This window comes from Styela clava, chromosome 9 (assembly GCF_964204865.1).
Source record: "Styela clava chromosome 9, kaStyClav1.hap1.2, whole genome shotgun sequence".
Classification (NCBI taxonomy): domain Eukaryota; kingdom Metazoa; phylum Chordata; class Ascidiacea; order Stolidobranchia; family Styelidae; genus Styela; species Styela clava.
In genome coordinates this window covers 7,443,139-7,462,549 of record NC_135258.1, presented here as the reverse complement: position 1 = coordinate 7,462,549, position 19,411 = coordinate 7,443,139, and the positions used below count along the sequence as shown (strand labels likewise).

Here is a 19,411-nt window from a genome sequence, read left to right as displayed (position 1 = left end):
AACCATCTTACCATAGACACAATCTTGAATAACATGATTATAATTTTCTGTGATTTTTTCTGATATTTTTTGCCATCGTTTTGATCTGAGCAATTTTGAGGTAATTCGTCACCATTGAGCTTCCGAGAAGTACGTCAATTTGAATGTAGCGGTAAAGTGATTAGTATCCCTAATCGGAATTATTAAGTATTTTATCACTTGACTTGTTTAAAATAATTATTTCTCTCAAACGTCATAAATGACATGGCAAATTTTTTGAATAATAATTATGTTTTCGTCTTATTTATGTCAAACGCATGGAAATTTACGAGCTTTTTATATTTATTTCCTTAAAATTGCAGCAAAAAAAAAACCGTCAACAGTAAAAATAAATAATTACAAATTCAAATTTCTTTCGATGTATGCATTTTCGTTTTACATGGGAAGTTCACAATAATAACTATTCTATAGCACGAATTGAAGAGTTTTATATTACTTGGTTTCACTCAGAATTGACGTTTGAATCAAAGATTCAAATTGAAACGCTAGAAGAAGTTTCTTTTTTAATGTATGAATTTTTCGTTTTTGAATAGAAGCGCATAAACTATCCTATAATATTGACTTAATAATTTTCAAACTACTTAACTACTTGACGCAAAAACCTGATGTTTTTATCATTTCATAAAAACTAATCAAAGTATAAATATGATAGTCCAACATTTCTGCAATAAAATATAATAATGTATCAACTATTACTTTCTAAACTGCCCTCATTCTGAAGATGTTCTGGATTACCCATTTTCTACAAACATCATTATATATATATACTCTGTAAAATAACGTTTTATCATTTAAAATCCCATTTAACGCCATATTTTAACGAGATTTTCGTTAAGATCTTCATCAACCCGTGTCAATCGAGTACTTTTGAGAAGTCTGATTATTTCTACTAGTGCGCAAATCTAACGATATTATGAATAATCTATATAACAAAAAAATTCTGTAATTCAGCGTTTCATCGTTTGAAAACTAACTTTAAAGCCTGAACACGATTTCCGTTAGGACATACTTTTTATCAATCCAGTGCAAGCTACGTACTTTTGTGAAGTCTGTACGTTACGGAGAGTATTCTCATTTCACAAGATCACTTTCTATCTTTCCTATAGTTACAAATGATAGACCAATTGAACACGATTAGGAGAACGAAGATCACGATTCCTTGATTTTATCGCACCACAAATATGTACCTGATGAAAATCAGTGTGATCCGATATCGTCGATAACTGCTCGTAGATTATATGTAATCCAGTCGTAAGAATGCCTTTTCCTCTTCAAGATGAAGAATCGTCTTTGTCAAATGTTGAGAGTTATATAGTTGGTTATATACATCGTACTGTAAACTATTTAAAATACTGTGAAAAAACATAAGTATTTAAGTTCACCCAAGTACTAAAATCAAAATAAAAAACGTCGATTTCAAAAAATTTTGAGAGTTGTATGACTGGTTATGTATATTGTTTTGTAAACTATTTATGATACTGTAGAATGGATTTTAGATAAAAATCAATTTTTTAAAATCGAATGTTATTTCAATGATAAAACTAAACTAACTATATCAGTAGATGTTCCGCGAGACTAACTCCCAATCCTTCCTCAAAGTCGTTGCGTCAGTGGAATCGTATGCGTATAATGCAAGGATGCTGTAACAGGAATGACCATGACCATACTATGCAATTCAAGAGTCCGGCTGTACACTAACACAAATTTAGGTACTCTCAAAGTATGTGAACCAAGATGGCGGACACCGGAACGTAGTATGTGTACCAGGTTAGGGTTAGGCTATAGTTTTATTCCAATTTTCCTTATTTTAGTTCTATTACGAGTTCGGGGACTAGCCAAGTAACTCCCGTAATATTTGTACCTGAAATTATGGCCTAATCCTAACCCGGTCCATCTTGGTTCACATACTTCGGGAGTACCATTTCGCCTGACCAAAGTCAGACTTCATCAGACAAGCAGTTCACAACGATGTTGTGAATGTAGCACAGTAACAACCCTACGGTAACACACTTATAAAATTTTTGAAAAGTAAGGTCTTATACAGCGAACGATTTTGGGTCATTTTCCAATAAATTCATATTTGACACAAAAAAATACCTTGAACGGCGCTAATAAACATTCATTGGTACAATCAATCAGGCGACGCAAAGTCTGGATGCCGTTTTGTTGATAGATGAAATGTCAAATATTTTTTAAATATAAACTCGAGATAAATACTTATTATCATTGTTTATTTATTTTCAAATGACCGGAGTAAGCAATGTCCAGAAGTAGACTGAAATCATAAAAACACTTGAAGGAGAATAATTCATACAATTACTAATACTTCCAATAAATAAACGAACTGTATTTAGATATTTATTTTTTTAATAAATCACTGCCTATTTTTTCTAAGTCCTTATTAGGTTAAATAATAATAAAATTCATTGAATGCCTAAGGATCACAGCTGTATCACCAGTATTTTATCAAAATATATTTGCTTCCCAGTAACTTTTTCAATTTGGGACTACCTGATTGTGTTTCAACATTCTAACATGCATGTGTTGGTAAATTTTTAACAATTGAGCTAGCTCTATTAATTTACGACGTTTTCATTGTTTAATTTATGTATGAAGTTTCGTAACATAGCATAAAAACTTGTGCATCGCCATCTACAAATGACCACTTGTCTGTAACCTTTTCATGCATTTTTTGTCGTTTAATATAAATGTAAAATGTCATTTGAGTTTACCGCTAAATAACAATCTTTTTGGTATCTTCACTGATTTTGCAAAAATTTTAACTTCCGAGCCGCTCCCATTTTTTTATCATTATCTCCAACACAATTAGCAAAAACTAATTATTTGTGCGACAGGTCTACCAGACACTTGAAAAAATGATACGAAAATGATTCGAATTTCGAGTAATTCAATCAGTGTTTGGACTGCGACGATCTGCTCGTCCAAATCTTGTTCAAGTTCTGACATGAACGTGCGAATGCCTACTTTGGATTCTGAAATGTGGAATTACTGCAGCTCTGAACCATAACTATCTTTTTCGTCATTCTAATAATATATAACAACAATACTGTAATAAAACGCATTCCAAACTAACAGAAGTTCAAGGGAATACACGTGGTGCGACACCAAGTGGATGACCCACGATGTCCCGAAACTTCGACAAGACTAGGAAACCGTTTCTACCACAGAAATCAGTTTCAGCTACCGAGTATCCGCATCGTACCAGACTACAATACATGTATTATGAGACTTAATTTTCTATCTTCACATATTATGAAGTATGAAAAATCTATTTATGTATTTTAATAATTAAAATCTTGTCACGGATTTCAGTTCGTGATTGACCATCCTTAGCAACTACCTGACAATGTCCAAAACATTGTGAACCTGCCTTGGCAACGACTGCCTGTCCCGGAAAACCGCGGTGGAACGAATTTGATAATGCAAGGTCGGATGGCGATTCAGCTTTGTTATTATTTTTAGACGAACTCATTTGGAATAAAATGATCATTGTTAGCATGGTCACAAGATCTCAGTTATGAAAACGTATATACAGGAATACTATTCAGGTTGAGATTGCGATAAGACAATTTTGAATTACACTAAAATTCGAAAAAAAAGCTTGCATCAATAACCACCAATCCAATTACATCGATCAATCGTGCCATCGACGTTTCAAACTTATTTCTCAATCGACCAATTTTCACGTACACCCGTGGTCACGTGATTAAAACCACGCCTTCCGCGGCACTCTGAATATATAAAAAAATGCGTAGATCTTCGTTCTTTCGCGCAGAGTAAAAAAGAGTGAAATTATGTATCAATGACATAAATTAGTCTTCGGATTTTCAAATTACATTTGTTGGAAGTTTGGAGTTAATATTTTATTGACGATTTATTGAAACCAATGATAAAAGGGAAGCATTATCTGTGATATAAATTAGTAGAGTAATTCGTTTTCATTTTTGCTACTGGCTACCATCACAGTTTGTAAAGTTCATACCAGTTTCTCAAGTAACAAATGGAAAAGCTAAACATGGACTCTCAAAATTATATAATTCTCAATATCCAATTTAATTCTGTGACTAAGGATACCAGTAACAATATTTAAATACAAAGATAAATACTGGAATATAACAATTAACAACACCCTTACTGAGCGGCGGTGATTTTGACCACTATACAGACGAATCTAATAAAAATGTCTGATGGATTTTAAAATAGTGATCGCTTGATTCTTATCTTAATCTATTGTTATTATTTGTTCTTTCGTTTATATGAATCATAACCAAAAAATTCAATCGTAGGAATGCAAAGTCATTAGTCGCTATCCCAAGCATGACTGTTGCCACATTTTTGATTCTGAATAAAACTGTTTACATTAGTAAACTTGGAAGTAAAGTTTGCGGTGTCATTTATCGTTAATCTTTTAATATTGGTTGAAAAATTCAGGATTTTTGTCGACTTGAATTGTAGCTTAAATATAAATTTTAATTCTGTAACGTTTCAATATTTAGCGAACTAAATAAATCACACAGATTTCAAACAGTGATAAAATATCATCCCATTAATGAGAAATAAAGTCTCGAAGTCGGTACAAATTAAACTCATAAAAATAGCATATGAGTTATATAAAAAAAATTCTTGGCATTTTTCTTTTTTTTTCCAAAAGAAGTATGTTGCTTAAATTAATAATGATGTGTCACACTATGGAACGCCCAATTTGTTTTGTGAACATTGTCGTGGTCGACTGTCTCGGTTAAGAAAATGTCAAGTTGATTATGTAAATTAGTGAGGTAGTAGTACGTGCTGGTCCATTCCTGAATTTTATTAAAAAGTATAATTTCACTGGCTGATCTTCGTTTGTTCGTGGGTTTTTAAATAATACTAATCTGTAATTAAATTATTCATCCTTCCTCTAAACAAGGCTATGGGCAAGTTTGCTGTATGCTATCTGAATGGGGTGATGGCCGTTGATCTAACCAATATTTAAAACCGAAATCTATTATCTGAATACCCATAGTACGGGGCTCCGGAAGTATGCGAACCAAGATGGCGGACATCGGAATGTACTATGTGTACTAGGTTAGGGTTAGGCCATAATTTTAGGTATAAATACTACGGGAGGCTCTTGGCTAGTCTTCGAACTGATAATAGGACTAAAATAAGGAAAATTGGAAAAAAATTATCGCCTAACCCTAACCTGTTACCCATGTTACGTTCCGATGTCCGCCATCTTGGTTCGCATACTTCGGGAGCACCCATAGTACTCAGGTAGACCATTTTTCGTTTATCCCGCGTTTTTAAATCCTATTACTTTGTATTCTAATATGTCACATTCCATTTTTCTATGTAAACAAGGACAAATAGCTACACGAGAGCTATACACTCTGAATGAAGTTTTATAACCGTTGATCTAATCAGTATTTGATTTCGAAATCTATTATCTTTATCATCATCATTTTTCATCACAAAATTCATATATTTATAACTTACAAATCTACTACATTTCCACTACAATCTACATATTACTAAAAATTCCATTCATTGCCTGTCCTGAGAATAAATTGAATATAAATTCACGTTAATTGTGTAACCATTGATCTAATCAGTATTTAAATCCATAATCTTTTGTTTGCAATACAGTCATGCTTTACCAAAAAAATTTTGTATCTGATTCGATATCGAAAGCCTACAAATCTATTACTTACAATTCACGGTATAGCCTAAAATACTACCTCTCTTAAAATGCGAAAATTTCAAGACTGTTAATCTTATATCAGGGCAATTAATTGAATACATTTGCCAGGATTTATGTTATAGCAACGATACCCGCGCTTGCGTTTGTTTTCACCAAAGCTGAAATGAAGCGTGAATTTTTTTTAATATATTGTCGACTTGTTTATCGATTGCGGCACTTCAACGTTATTTAGAAATAAAACGACAGTCAATGTACACGGGTATCCTCATCTTTTTATATAAAAAGTTGTTGCATTCAGACGCACAAGGTTCTGTATCCGAACAATCCCTCGAGGATTCTATCGTCTGATGTTAATTTGTTGATCGGTGTGCTTTTGTTGCATCACAACATCCGTTTTTATTGTCACGTTTTAATAATCGCAAGAAAAAAATATCGATTTCACATCTTATCAATCCATCTTTTTTGTTAAAGAATTTTTAATTGTGACGCTATAGTGGATTTTATCGTGTTATTTGTTACGTCATAAAATATCCGGTTTCAGTTTTATGCAAATTTTCGCGCATTGTGATAGACAATGTTTGATTGTCTGTCAGTCATTCTTTAGTTATTCAATCTCCGACGTTGTCCGCAGGTTTTCATTAACTGCGCGGAGAGATAACAAAACACCACCGTAGATAATAATCATTTACCTTTCCTAAATGATTCGTTTTAGACATACTGAAATTGCGGCATTGCATTTTCGCTCCTTAAAACTGAATTACTAAATATAGAACACTTTTTTTTTTATATGTGTTGATAATATGCTCTAAATTTATACATTGTCAGGGATACGGGTTAAGATGCTTTAGGACAGTGGTCAGCAAACTGTGGCTGTAATACACAAAAAAATTCCATAAATTCAATTCCATTCAACATTACATATAAAGTTTTTGCTAAGTGGTTTTTGTAAATATATATATCAAACGATTATAAGTTACATTCCTTTCAACTAAACAGATTGAATGCCCCTTAATTAACAAGTTTTCCCATTTCACTATTTGAGCCCCGCTTAAAATGAAAGACCAATAGTCGTGTATGCAGGATGTCATTCTAATGACAATTGAAACTGTATACCCATCTTTATATTTAGAAGTATAGATTTTTAATTAATTGCATTTATTTAGACGACAAGTAATCGAAAATTCTCCAGTTACGTCGAAGTAAACGTTGATCAGTCATATAGGAAAATATTTAGGGTGGGTATGCAATGCGGTTTCTGTAAATTTGTGTATCGGGCTCTTGAAATTCATCTCGTTATTTATATCGATGCATATTAATGCGAATGAATTCCCGAAATCGTTAAATTTGCAACAAAATTTGTTTTCTATGCGTAGAAATAACATATTATAGTACGCAAAAATTAGATTTAAATGAAACCAAAACAGTTCAATAAATGGCACGTCACTTCCGGTTTGGCAGCGACGCTCTTTTCTGACGTTAAAACGTGATATTTAATAGTCCTCACGCACAAAATTCCGCACGTTTTATTCGTTCTTGGAATTCTATTTCACTTTTATGGGACGTTTCCAATTCCGGTCTGAGTTCTTAAGGTCTAATATATATATGGAATTTTCGTTAATTTCTAACTGCTCCGTTTCCAGCGGGAATCACCGGGATCACCTCTGATCGCTGACGTTGCAGGAAGTCGCATGTTACTTCCCTATGGCTGGGAATGGCGCAATCATAAAAGTTACGTGAATATTATCATGCATTTAGTTGTCCTTTCGTCTAGTCTCAATGTCACATGTATGAAAGTCATTTCTAGATATTAACCGGCGAGTCATGATGATATTGCAGGATTGTTATCAGCATATACACACAACTCCACCCCATAAACGTATTCGTATGCCGAGCTTTTTTCATACAACAAGCTCGACAAATGGGATATGCTCGTGCAAACTTTGTTTCAAACAGACGAATTCTAAACAATGCATATATCATGTCTTATATGACGTACCAATAACTTGCTTCGATATATAACGTTAACCCTAGGGTTTCGGCCCGGTCATAAATGGCTGATCTGTGTCATAATTTGGGTTTATGGCTAAATTAAATGTATTTTGGGGGGTCAATAGTATTTCATAGTGGTCTGCATGTGAACAAAACCGATTTCAAAACTCAAAATGTTTGAGTTTAAATTACCCATGCTTGATCCGAGTGTTCTTAATTACGGTGATGTCATCATATTTTTTTTATGTATAATTTTTATTTTGCAACAAGGTCAATTTTATTTGTATGAGTATTTCAAAGCTTAAAAATAACCAAATAATCTATTGTAAGTTGAAAACGAAGTATTTTGAACGCGCGAGCAACGTTCTTCGGCTCATAATAAACAAACAAAGATACCAGACAGCACGCGATCAAATGCTCTTCGATAAAACGAATATCACTTCACTTACAAATCCCAGTCTTGTTTTATCTTGAAGGTGACGTATAGCTCTTCTAAAAGAGAACTCTTTCTCTCGCATATCAATCACGTGTCGACCACAGCGTTAAAAGTGAGAAACTTTTTCTCGAAATTTTTTGAAATTTCTCTCTTCTTACTGGCATATGGTCGGACGCATTTACGCTACGTAATGTGGGCGCGTTTTAGTGGAAAGCGACGAAAATAATCTTTTTAGGGACACATTAATGATGTCTTTGGCATTTTTGGTTGGTGAAATATTAAAAAAATTATAGAAGGGTGTCAAAATGACCCAGGAACACCAGGGGTCATTAAAAGAACATAGTATCATCTTCTCATGGAAAGTTAGTTTATAGTCTTAGTTTTCTAAATCAAATCGACCATTCAACGTAAAATAAGGTAAAACACGATATAAAGACGTCACTAAGATATAAAATGTGAGTGAATTACGAACGTCTTTACTGAGAAAAAGATCGCAAACACGTTGAAAAAACGTCAGCGTAACACTTAAAGTGTCTTCAAATGAAAATTGGGTGATTTGGTGAAATTGAATAATTTAATAAGGTATTTACTGAAAGCGAAGAAGATCCTCCATTTTGTAAACATCATTAGCTGAATTTCCGGCGCTCCAGAAGTGTGTACCAATATGGTGGTAACTAATTTTGTTCGCCTACTTTACATCAAGTTGCGTAAAGGGACTGAAACGTAAAACCCATGAGCAGGGAATATATTCACTTGGCTAACACAGACAGTCCCCGAACTTGTATTAGAACTAAAATATGGAAAATCGGAATGAAATAATGGCCTAACCCTAACCTGGTACACACACTACGGGAGTAACGAATTTCCTACCAAGTATTGTGTTCTTATGGAAGTTTAAAAGGCACCGAACATCACATGGAAATAACTGTTTTGTTCAAGTATGACCATTATTAGTTACTGACCGACGAGACAAAGTTCTTTCACGGGCCGTGTTTGACAAAAGCTAGTTATACACTACAGAGTACCACCATTGTAATATAAACCCGATGAACTGACCGTGCTAAACTTATAGACAAATTTTAGGGTGATTTTTATTGTCCTATTGTTTAATATTGAATCGGTATCACGACTGTATAGGGAGAATTGCAGATATTTAATAAAATATGATAAGTTGTAATTAGGAAAAGTGGAATGATTATTCTGTATAATAATAATTTAAAGTTATAAATATTGACGCTAATTTGGTCAGGTCATAAAATATGAGGGCAAGCGGAAACAATATACGGATGAATTATGATGAATCAGATTGCGAATTGATTGGGAGAATCAGGGGAATATCCGAATTTTTTAATATGTCGGTTACGACCCGTTTCACAAATTTTCATAACAAAATCAAAAATTTAGATGAAGATTGGTGCCATTAACCCCAGGATTAAATACTTCTTCCAATTTTTGATGAGCGCTGGATTTGATTTCGGTTTTGAACACAGCTATGGATAGCCAATCTGAAATAAAGTTAGGAAGTAGAAAAACACTGCTGTCGAAATCGAAAAATGGTCGGTCAAAGTGTGCCGAGCTCTGAATTTGCATTCGGTTTTAAACATAGTCCTAGTTATCCAAGACGCAAGGAAGACTAAAAAAAAGTTATTATGTAGAAAAAAGCGCTGCTTTCGATATTGTGAAAAACGATTGGTCAACTGTAGGTAAATTTAATTTTAAATATTGCTAATATCATTTCCGGTTATTGCGTAGAATGTGAAATCGATCGATCAAATGCAAATGGATTGAAATGTCACGCACGATAAAAATAACGTCCTTCTACTCACGCAATGCGTAATATATTAACCTGGCCTAATATCATTAAGATTTGCTTTGAAGCTATAATTAATCACGAGGTGCGATTTGATTATTTAACCACCTAAGATCAAAATTAATGTTCCGAATAAAGCCGTGCTAAGAATAATTAGAGCAGAGTTTTACCAGAATCACCAAGATTTGCTTTGTCAAATTAAACCAAACATACCATAGGCAAAATTTTATTTAAAGTATCGGACACTAATTAAATAATTTATTTATTCTATATTGAACTCTGGTACTGTACACACTACGTCGTATAATGACTTAAAAATATTTATGCGCACCAAGTATAAGTTATTTTCTTCAGTTACTTTTGCATCAGTAAAATCTGATAACTTCCCTGTTTGGCCCAAATTTAAAGAACAGCGACAGCTACATATGATATTTTTATTAATTGATAGGATATTTTTTTACTATACCTTTTTTATTTTCTGTTATCTGTTATATTAGCCCGTAATACAAAAAAAATATTAAAGCCATAATAAAATAAAGTCAAAGTAATAAAAAAACAATGTCATCCTCAACGATCACAATCAATTAAAACGTAAAAATAACATTTGTTCACACGTTTTTCTAAATAATAAAACTTTACAATAAAATATCTCGCCAAATAAAACAAGTATTTGATGCCAAACTTAATCACCATTGGACATTAGACAGCCATATTTGAATACACATTTTCTTAGAAATGTTGCGTAAATATAGGTTTAAAATTTGATTGCTACACTTTGCGTATACATAACATTACCCAAATATCAACTGAGTATTGAAAATAACTATAGGTTATTTAACTCATTCTATTTTTAATCATTTGCTAGATTTCCTTATTATTTTAATATTCAATTTCAATATATCTTGTTTGTAAATTACGATTATATTTTATAATTGGATTATAAATAGTCGGTTGGAAAAGAAATTAAACACGTATAGAATGAGTAAAGTTGGCCATGCAATCAAATTGCAGACCCAATTGGCACTTCTGTTTAAGTGCATACGGAGAATAAGTAAGGGAACGTACGCTCAAATATTGCGGGGCATTTTAATAACAAGATTGTAATGCCTAAATATATGAACAAAAAGGTCTTGCTTCGCTACCTTACGACAAGGCCTTCACTGTTCAACTGAGCACCGAGTTTGCCGAAAAGATCGACGGGCAATCATGACGGAGGCGGTCAAGAGTATTAAAAAAATTACGGAATTTAGGGGTAGATTTTTTCTACCTTGAAGTACTGAAAATTTAAAATCGACTGTTGCATTAATTGCGAAAGAAAATAATACGATAAGGCTGTTCAGCTGAGCACCAGGTTTACTGAAAAGATCGAAAAAATTTTCTTTCATTAAAAGAGGAAAGAACAATTTTGTATAGAATATTGAGTCGACCTCTTCCACCCTAATGTACTGAGAATGTAAAACTGTTCCATTAATTGCAAAAAAATTATTTTTCCCAGCAACAACCACCCCCCCCCCCCCCCAATAACAACAAGAAAAAATTATAAAAACGATGCATGTGAACACTTTGTGTCCAATCAGTGACAGTTGTTTCAATAATGCATACAAGAGTTTTTCGTTATTAAAAATATCCTGATACATGTGAATTTCGATTATTAGCAACAGTCATAATTATTTTTTCTGCACACTTCCAAGTATGAGATAGCTGTACATGGTAACTACGCTCCGTAAATATAAAATGTCTTAACATAAACAAAAAAACCTCATAACACAGACTATTAATAAAGTTTCAGCAATAAATTAAACCAATTTCCCAATCTTCGAAACCAATTTAATCAATTGGCCGTTTTCTGTCACGATTTGGTCCCAATAAACTAATGTGCATAAAGTAAGGCTTCTGATATCAAAAAACGTTTTACATTGAAGTGGGAAAATTATAATTCTTCTCTTAGATGCGGGATATCAAATCATAAACGATTTTAAAAAAAAATTATCGTTTCAAACCTATCCAAAGTTTGTTAAGACTGTAAAAGTGAGCGCTCATTATAAGTAGACTATGTCGAGATTGGAAATATTGAATGAAGTTCCACGAGAAACTGAAAAATAACAAAGAGGGAGATAGAATGGTTAAACCAGTGTGTACGTAATATGAACACTAGGTCAGTAACACAATGCTATACACGATTCCATGACGTACCTGTTATTCAACATAGAAACATTACAGAATAAAAGAACTTCGTATTCGAACCATGCAGCAACGTAAGACGTTGTCTTCGTGTATTTAATTTTAGTTACTCCAGATTTCAGACAAGTAACATCCGCGGTGTCTACCGGCGTCTTTGCTATGCTGTATTTTCAAACGTTTTCATACATGAACAAGCAACTTCGCAACTATGCCATTCGTATTCATAATTCGTCGATGATCAGCTACGAGTTCTTACTATCTGCATTCCGTTTGATCATATACTTCAACTTCTCTAATCAATGCTTCACCCACTTGCTTGTAAACTCCATTACCGTGACTCATCTTGTTAAACGTTTTTACCATTACTAACAAGTTCTAATTTACTACTCTTGGCGCCAGTACTAACGCTTTTTGAAGATATCAAAGTTTTATTAATTTCTTTATTACGATTCGCGGTCGATTTATTAATTATGTTAAGTAGTCTGGATTAATTAGATTAGGTTTAATTGGATTCGGAAGATTCTTTGGACCGAAAACTCTTGACATAATCGCAATCTTACAAGGACGCACGTACGTCGCCGAAATCTTCGAAAATTGAAATAGCCATTCATTGACTGTTGGAGATCATTACAGCTGCCACTCAAGCCCATGCGTCCGGAAACAAATAACTGGCTAATAATCCAATATCCGAGATGGACGGACGAGAGGCGTGGTTCGCCATATGGCTGAACCGTCTTGCCTATCCCCGGAATAAATATGTAAATCATATCCTATCCTATGCAATGTAGAATATTACTGGCAGTTGTGCTTGGCGCTAGCACTAATACAAATAATTAAACCCATCTGCAAGCTTGAATATTTAATAATTGGGGAGAAAAGAGGTTATTGCTATCCCGCGATTGGCACCAGCCAGTTAAAGTTTTCAGACAAACTTAGAAATTTAATCACGAAACTATATGTATTATTTAATTGTCGTAAATGCTTTGTCTATCTTTTAGGGCTGGGAATGGCTATTGGGGTAACCGATTCTAGGTGGTTAACGGTATCGAGTTATTTGAACCGTTAACTGACATCTTAGGTACAAATCATCTTTAAATTGTACAATTTCTTCAAAAAATGATTAGATCATCGCAAATTTATCTTCTGTGACATTTAATTCAAAAGAATATCACTAACTGTATTGATAAGGAGTCATCTTTATTCCGGAATACAGAAGGAAAAACTAAATCCTTAACACATTTTAGTGTAATGGTAAAATGAATAAGGCAAAGTATTTTGTTCGTTCTAAAACACCTCATTAAATTCAACAAGTTTTTACTATATTAAGATAACGCTTAGATCACCATCTATGCATTGAATATACGAATGCTCAGAACTTGTCTTAAATACTGTTTACTATCACGGCAAGAAAAAGGGGCATTGAGAAACAACTCCGTATGCATGAATTGACTATTTTGAATGCAAGAGCCGATTTGAAATAGAAAAAAGACGTGTTGTTAGTTCCTTCAAACCAACAGACTTTTTTCTGCTATTTAAAATTCCTCTATCGTTTACTAATGATAAAAATTAATTCTTCTCTGAACATCACGAATTCGTATTCTAAATCTAAAACATTCTTTACTTTTCTAAATGAATGATGAATGTATTACTACAACAGGCAAATACGGAGCTAAATAAGCTATCTCCAATCGCTAGAACTATACCAAAGTATAAGACTGATCGAAAATAATTCTTCCTTTGTATAATAATCACCAATTCTTCATCCAGAAAGTTCTTTTACATGATCAAATCATTCGTGAATGCATAGTAAGAATGAGTATAAAGAGCAAAAACATCTGTATTGACATTCAAAGAAACCTTTTACCTGAATATATTTCTAAGTGTGCAATATACTATTCAAGTATGACTAACACGACATACAATCATATAAAAAGGGTATGTCTAAAATTGTTCATTGGCGACCCCGAAACACGGAAGGGCCCAGGCCTCCCACGTGCCCCCATCGACAGCCCTTACTCGAATATGTGTAAATGGATAACCAAAATGAGAGTTCATTAGTTCAATACTTGATTCGACCTTGATCAAAAACTGTAAAAAATATGCACCTTTATTACCCGAATTTTGTGAGGAATCAATCGAGACGATCTATTGGTAAAGGGAAGTAAAGAGTATGGTCCACCCTCGACCTGATCAATACTTGCGTGTTTCAAACTAAAGATTGTTGTAATACACAGCTTTAGTTCTTTACACATATCATACAGTGAAATAGCTAGTTTTTGAAAGTATATCAGTAGGTCATATGTCACAAAATAATCGTTAATTGCCTCGTTATGTCGTTATAACACGGTAGATATAATTAGACACATCCTATATCTTGAACGTTCCATTTACGTGGGCGCGAATCTGTCGTGATGAGGTTTCGTTTATTATCTTGTCACCTGTTTACTATATTTACCACAGGAGTTAAATGTAATGTTATTTATAAATTTATATTGCACCTTACGCTTAAACGTGCATCTCGCATTTGATTCGAAGTATCAGTGATTTATGACTCTAATAGATCCCACTAGGTATGCAAGCAAGGTACGTTTATTTTAATGCTTGTCAATTACAGGAAAAAAATGTTAGAAAATATTTTACGTACACTGGAGCAGCTTTGATGCCCCTGACATTTTCATTATTCAACTACTAATATTGTATTTATACCAAATCTAATGTATTTTCTGTCACAAGGCACCCTGGTATCTATATTTATTCATACTTCGGAAAAAGTCGAGCGCCAGTAACCGTCAGAACATAATGCATTTCCGTTTATATTGTTCTCTAGAATCGGTTTACGTCATAAGTATTATTTATCTGGAAGAACAACCCACAAATAGCCTCAAAATGCGTCAGTTCGTTCATGGCAATGATGAAACAATACCTAACCCAACACGAACTACTTTTTGCATTTCCGAAAATGCGCTCGAGAGTTGGGAATAGTGCTCGGAGCTATTTGTATGTTATGACCGGAACTTACCCTTTTCCGCAAATCATTTTAGTAGGCCATTATCTGAATAGGTTCATTTGAAGTTCAATAATTGTAATTCGCTTTTGTTTTTAATCATATTCAATTGTTATTATAATCTTTACCAATATGTCTTTTTTAATTTTGTTTTGTTTTTAATCATACACTTCTGTGTGGCCGAAGGAAGCGTAGTTCTACACTACCACTGTCAATGGAAAGCCTTCTTTATTAACTTTTATCGTTTTATTTTTGTTATTTTTTAAGGCTGTTATTAAATACATTGGTCTCGAAGATGAATCCAAGACCACACAACGGACATTTTTCAACACTGTTGAACACTTGCTGCCAAACGAAAAACTTAAAAAAAAATTACATGTTAGCATCATCGTAGCACTTGAAATCACTCATTCTAATGGTGAAAACTAAACAATAATTTCAATCATCGTAAATATACTCTACAACTTAGGTTCAAGTAGACTTTGTGCGAATTACAAGCGAAACTTCTTTGCCACAATTTTCGATTTACACCACATTGAGATATTGTTATTTAAATAGATACCTTTTCGCTTCATTTTGGTCCGCGGATATTACCTTGGTTTTGATACTTGAAACATTTCTGGAAATTATTTATGAAACGTGAAATAAGTTGTCTACTCAGAAAACAGCGACATTGGGAGTTAGAATATTTTAATACAATGAAATTTGAGTGGCTAGCAGATTTATTAGGTTCATCTTTTGACATATTCAGCAACAATCTTCTCACTCAGCGCAGACCACAGGCGAAACTATTTTGCCACTGTTTTCGATTTACTGCGCATTGCGATAAAGTCCTCATCAAGATATTTTTTGGCGTACTCTGTTCAGCAAATCACCATTGTTCAAGTACTCAAAACAATATTTCCACGTATATGCAAAAACATGCTACTCATGGTTTATACGTAAGGGGGTAACAACGACGTCAACAACAAAAACAAGCTTAAGCCAAGTCGTACACTAAGCGCTACGTGGTATAGTTCATGCATCTTCAAACCAGGTTATAGCAACTATGGCTAATTAATCTTCTCATATTTTCGTAATTTTGTGCAGCGTGCACACGCTTGAACGTCATTAAATCTCAGGCGTAGCCGTGCTTGGTATACTATGCAATATCAAAGCGAGATATGATCAACTTTGACTAATTAGTCTCAGATACCCTCAAGGATATTTACGTATTGAATACGCAGATAGCGCACGCTGGAAACCGCAGGTAATTGTCAATAAAACCGACCACTTAACAGATTACATTCAACCATAAATTGTTTCTCTGAATTTTAAGTTTCACTTCATTCAGTTGTGTTATATCTTCACGTAGCTTACAATTGGTATTAGTGGATAATTAATGTTTTTGTCGCTCCTACAATTACTTTGATGTCAGAATCTATAATTCTAAAGGATTTTCACCAATGACGTTGTAGCTAAGATATTTGGAAAGAAACTGGGTTAAACGAGTTGAAATGAATAATTAAATAATGTAAAGCGCAAAAAACAAAAATCAACTTCACTCTAAGAAATATTTACCGGCAATCGCCTGGCATTACATATTACTGGAATGTAGTTGTGAAATTTTAATGCGATTTTAAGGTAAATATCACAAGATTTTTCGGTAAAATCGCTGTTGATCACCTGTAAATTTTACAGGATTTCCCTAGTAATCCTTACAATTTCTTTACGGTAATTTCCACCGACAATGCGTAGTAATATTTACCGACGCTAGCCTGTGAATTTACATTACAAATTCGGTGAATTTACATTCAGAACCCGGTAAAAATTACCGTAAATATCCTGGCATTACATTTTACAGGACATGATCAGTAAAAATCACAGACTATTATTCTATGAAACAAGGTTTATTCAAAAAATAAAAGTGAACGTGAAATGAATTATAAAACTTGGAAAAATGAGAAATTGTATAGTGAAAAGTTAGAAATGCGAGGTAGACAGAAACTTCTTGTTGAAGAAGTTTATGCTCGCAGGGTATCCGTTCACATAGTCACTTTAAACAAGTCTCTATAGACAGCCTCTGTGAGAGAATATTCTATGGCAGAGGGGGAGTCTTTCCGGGTTAGTGTTGCCCATGCTGATTGTATTGCATTATCCATCTGCTTATACGAACTCGTGGTATTTTATTCTCCATATCTTCAAGTTATCTGAAATGGAATGTACAAAGAGTTTTACCCAAACAACTCCAAAATTTAAAAATATTACTTAATTTTCGAATAAGATTTAACATTTTGTAGTATTCAATCAATCAATCAAATTCTTTTGCAAGGTGGAAATAACTGAAATTATTTAATTGCATGTACTAGCATTCATTACATCTTTCACCTATCCCACCTTTCTATAAACTTTCATATTTTCTTTTCCTCTTGGAGTTCAGGGACAAAAATCTGTGGGCAATCAATCGATACAGACTTTTCCAGTATTACCAAACTTTGTAGATCAGATGGAAGAGGTACCTGAAATAGTATTTAAATGGAATAAAATTAAAAGTCCCTAAATGATAAAAATTACACTCCTAATATTTTATTGTCAGAGCAGATGAGAAAGGTTCTCTTCTAACAATTTAAAATTAACATTATAACTAACCTCAAATACTTCTTCCTTGAAATAACATGTTAGTAAGAATCTCAAATATTATGAAGCCTTAGACATTGAATTTTTCACAGTTCAGGGTTGGGGCAGACAATTTGTTCATGCCTGCATAATCAGATTCTTCAGTTTCTAAAGAGAAAACACTGTTAAAAAGAAATGTATTCATTCCCCAACTTCATTATATGTAATAGACTATGTTCAAATTCGGTCTTATTCAAAAGAGAAATTCAACTATATTTACAGAATTGGTTCTGGTAAATATACAGAATAAGATAGATAAATATTGTTTTGATAAATTTTCTATTCATAGTGTCATAAGTTAAAAGGAAATCTAGTGTTTTTATGTCAGATAAATGTGAATTGCCTAAAATTGCTCTTTTTAAAATGAAACTGTTCTGAATTAGTCCTAGAATCAATAATTTAAAATATCATATTTAAATACAAATCCTGAAATCTGTCTGTCTGTACAGCTGTAGATGATTTTCAATCACTGAATCAGTATGTAATTATATGAGTATATAATTAATTGATACCTGTTTATTTTAATGCCATATTCTTCAAGCCACGGTTTCTGGGTGTAGAGCAACGTCACCCCCTCCCCTGTCTGCCTGTTCATGTGTTTCCTGTAGTCCAGCCTGCACGTAGTCCGAGTTTGCGATCGTCATAAAGCTGTTGATAATTTGACGGTTTATCTTGATTCAGTAATTAGATGCTAACATTTCAAAGTCTAGAGCTGTGAAGAGGGCATATTCAGATATTGTATTGCCATTTTAACATTTGCCAGTCTACTGACAATAAAAATTCAGATTCGGAAATACGAATCAAGCTCTGGCTGTGTTAAATATCGCCAGGCGTAACATGGATCTGCGGATTTACTGATGTAAGCTAGTCCAACCAACCTTATACCAGTACCGTATACTGCTGTACTGTTATAGCCAGTATGTATTCAAATATATATATATTTATTGGTACGGTAGATCTTACCCTACTTCCCGACTGTCCCATACTGCTATAATCACACTGAACAATACATTAATAACCAGCATTAAACAACACGACACCTACACTGACATTATTGAATCTAAGATGCATTGCCTTACAGAAATACTGCCAACGCAGTACTGCAGTAATAACAAAAGCGACCAAGATATAACTGTCGGCCGACCAAATATCGAAGTCCAAAAGTCTGGAATTCATCAAATGTCAAATCAAACGGACAAATTAAGGAGTGAAGCAACAAAAAAAAACGCGCGTGATTAATTACGCGTTTGAAATATAGCTTCTGATAGGCTGCTATCCTTAACCAATGTGCGCGCGCAACATTGACTAACGCCACGCCTCCAATGTCGGTGATTATTACCGACATTTGTCGGTGAATCAGTTTACCGACCTCATTTTTTAATTTTTTACCCCTAAAATGACGGTAAAATTTACCGAACATTTCTTAGAGTGTTGTTTTGTAATAACATGAAATATACAAAAACGAAAATAGACTTGAATGAAATCTGTGACATTAAATATAATAAATAATTTTTTCAAAATGTCACGTTGACCTTCTAACGTAAATCAGGCAAAAGCTTACCTAATGCATATTGTTACATTCACCCTACTACAGTA

The 19,411-nt window shown here is 33.5% G+C and overlaps 1 protein-coding gene and 1 long non-coding RNA gene across 3 annotated transcripts in view; both read right to left on the bottom strand.

Annotated features, from left to right (window-relative positions):
• The window catches only part of LOC120339223 (uncharacterized), a 43,391-nt gene that overhangs the window by 19,063 nt on the left and 4,917 nt on the right, over positions 1–19,411 (bottom strand). Inside the window, exon 1 of one of the 2 annotated variants that reach the window (XM_039407309.2) lies at positions 1,227–1,387. The exons of the other annotated variant lie outside the window; for it this stretch is intronic. The gene's annotated coding sequence lies outside the window, so the exon portion shown is untranslated. Of the gene's footprint in view, positions 1–1,226; positions 1,388–19,411 lie in introns of those variants that run through there. 2 annotated transcript variants of the gene reach the window in all.
• On the bottom strand, positions 17,206–18,714 carry LOC144427262 (uncharacterized). Its single transcript, XR_013477827.1, has 4 exons — positions 18,328–18,714; positions 17,789–17,923; positions 17,537–17,658; positions 17,206–17,349 (listed from the first exon to the last, which is right to left on the bottom strand). It is a non-coding gene; the product is annotated as an uncharacterized LOC144427262 (long non-coding RNA).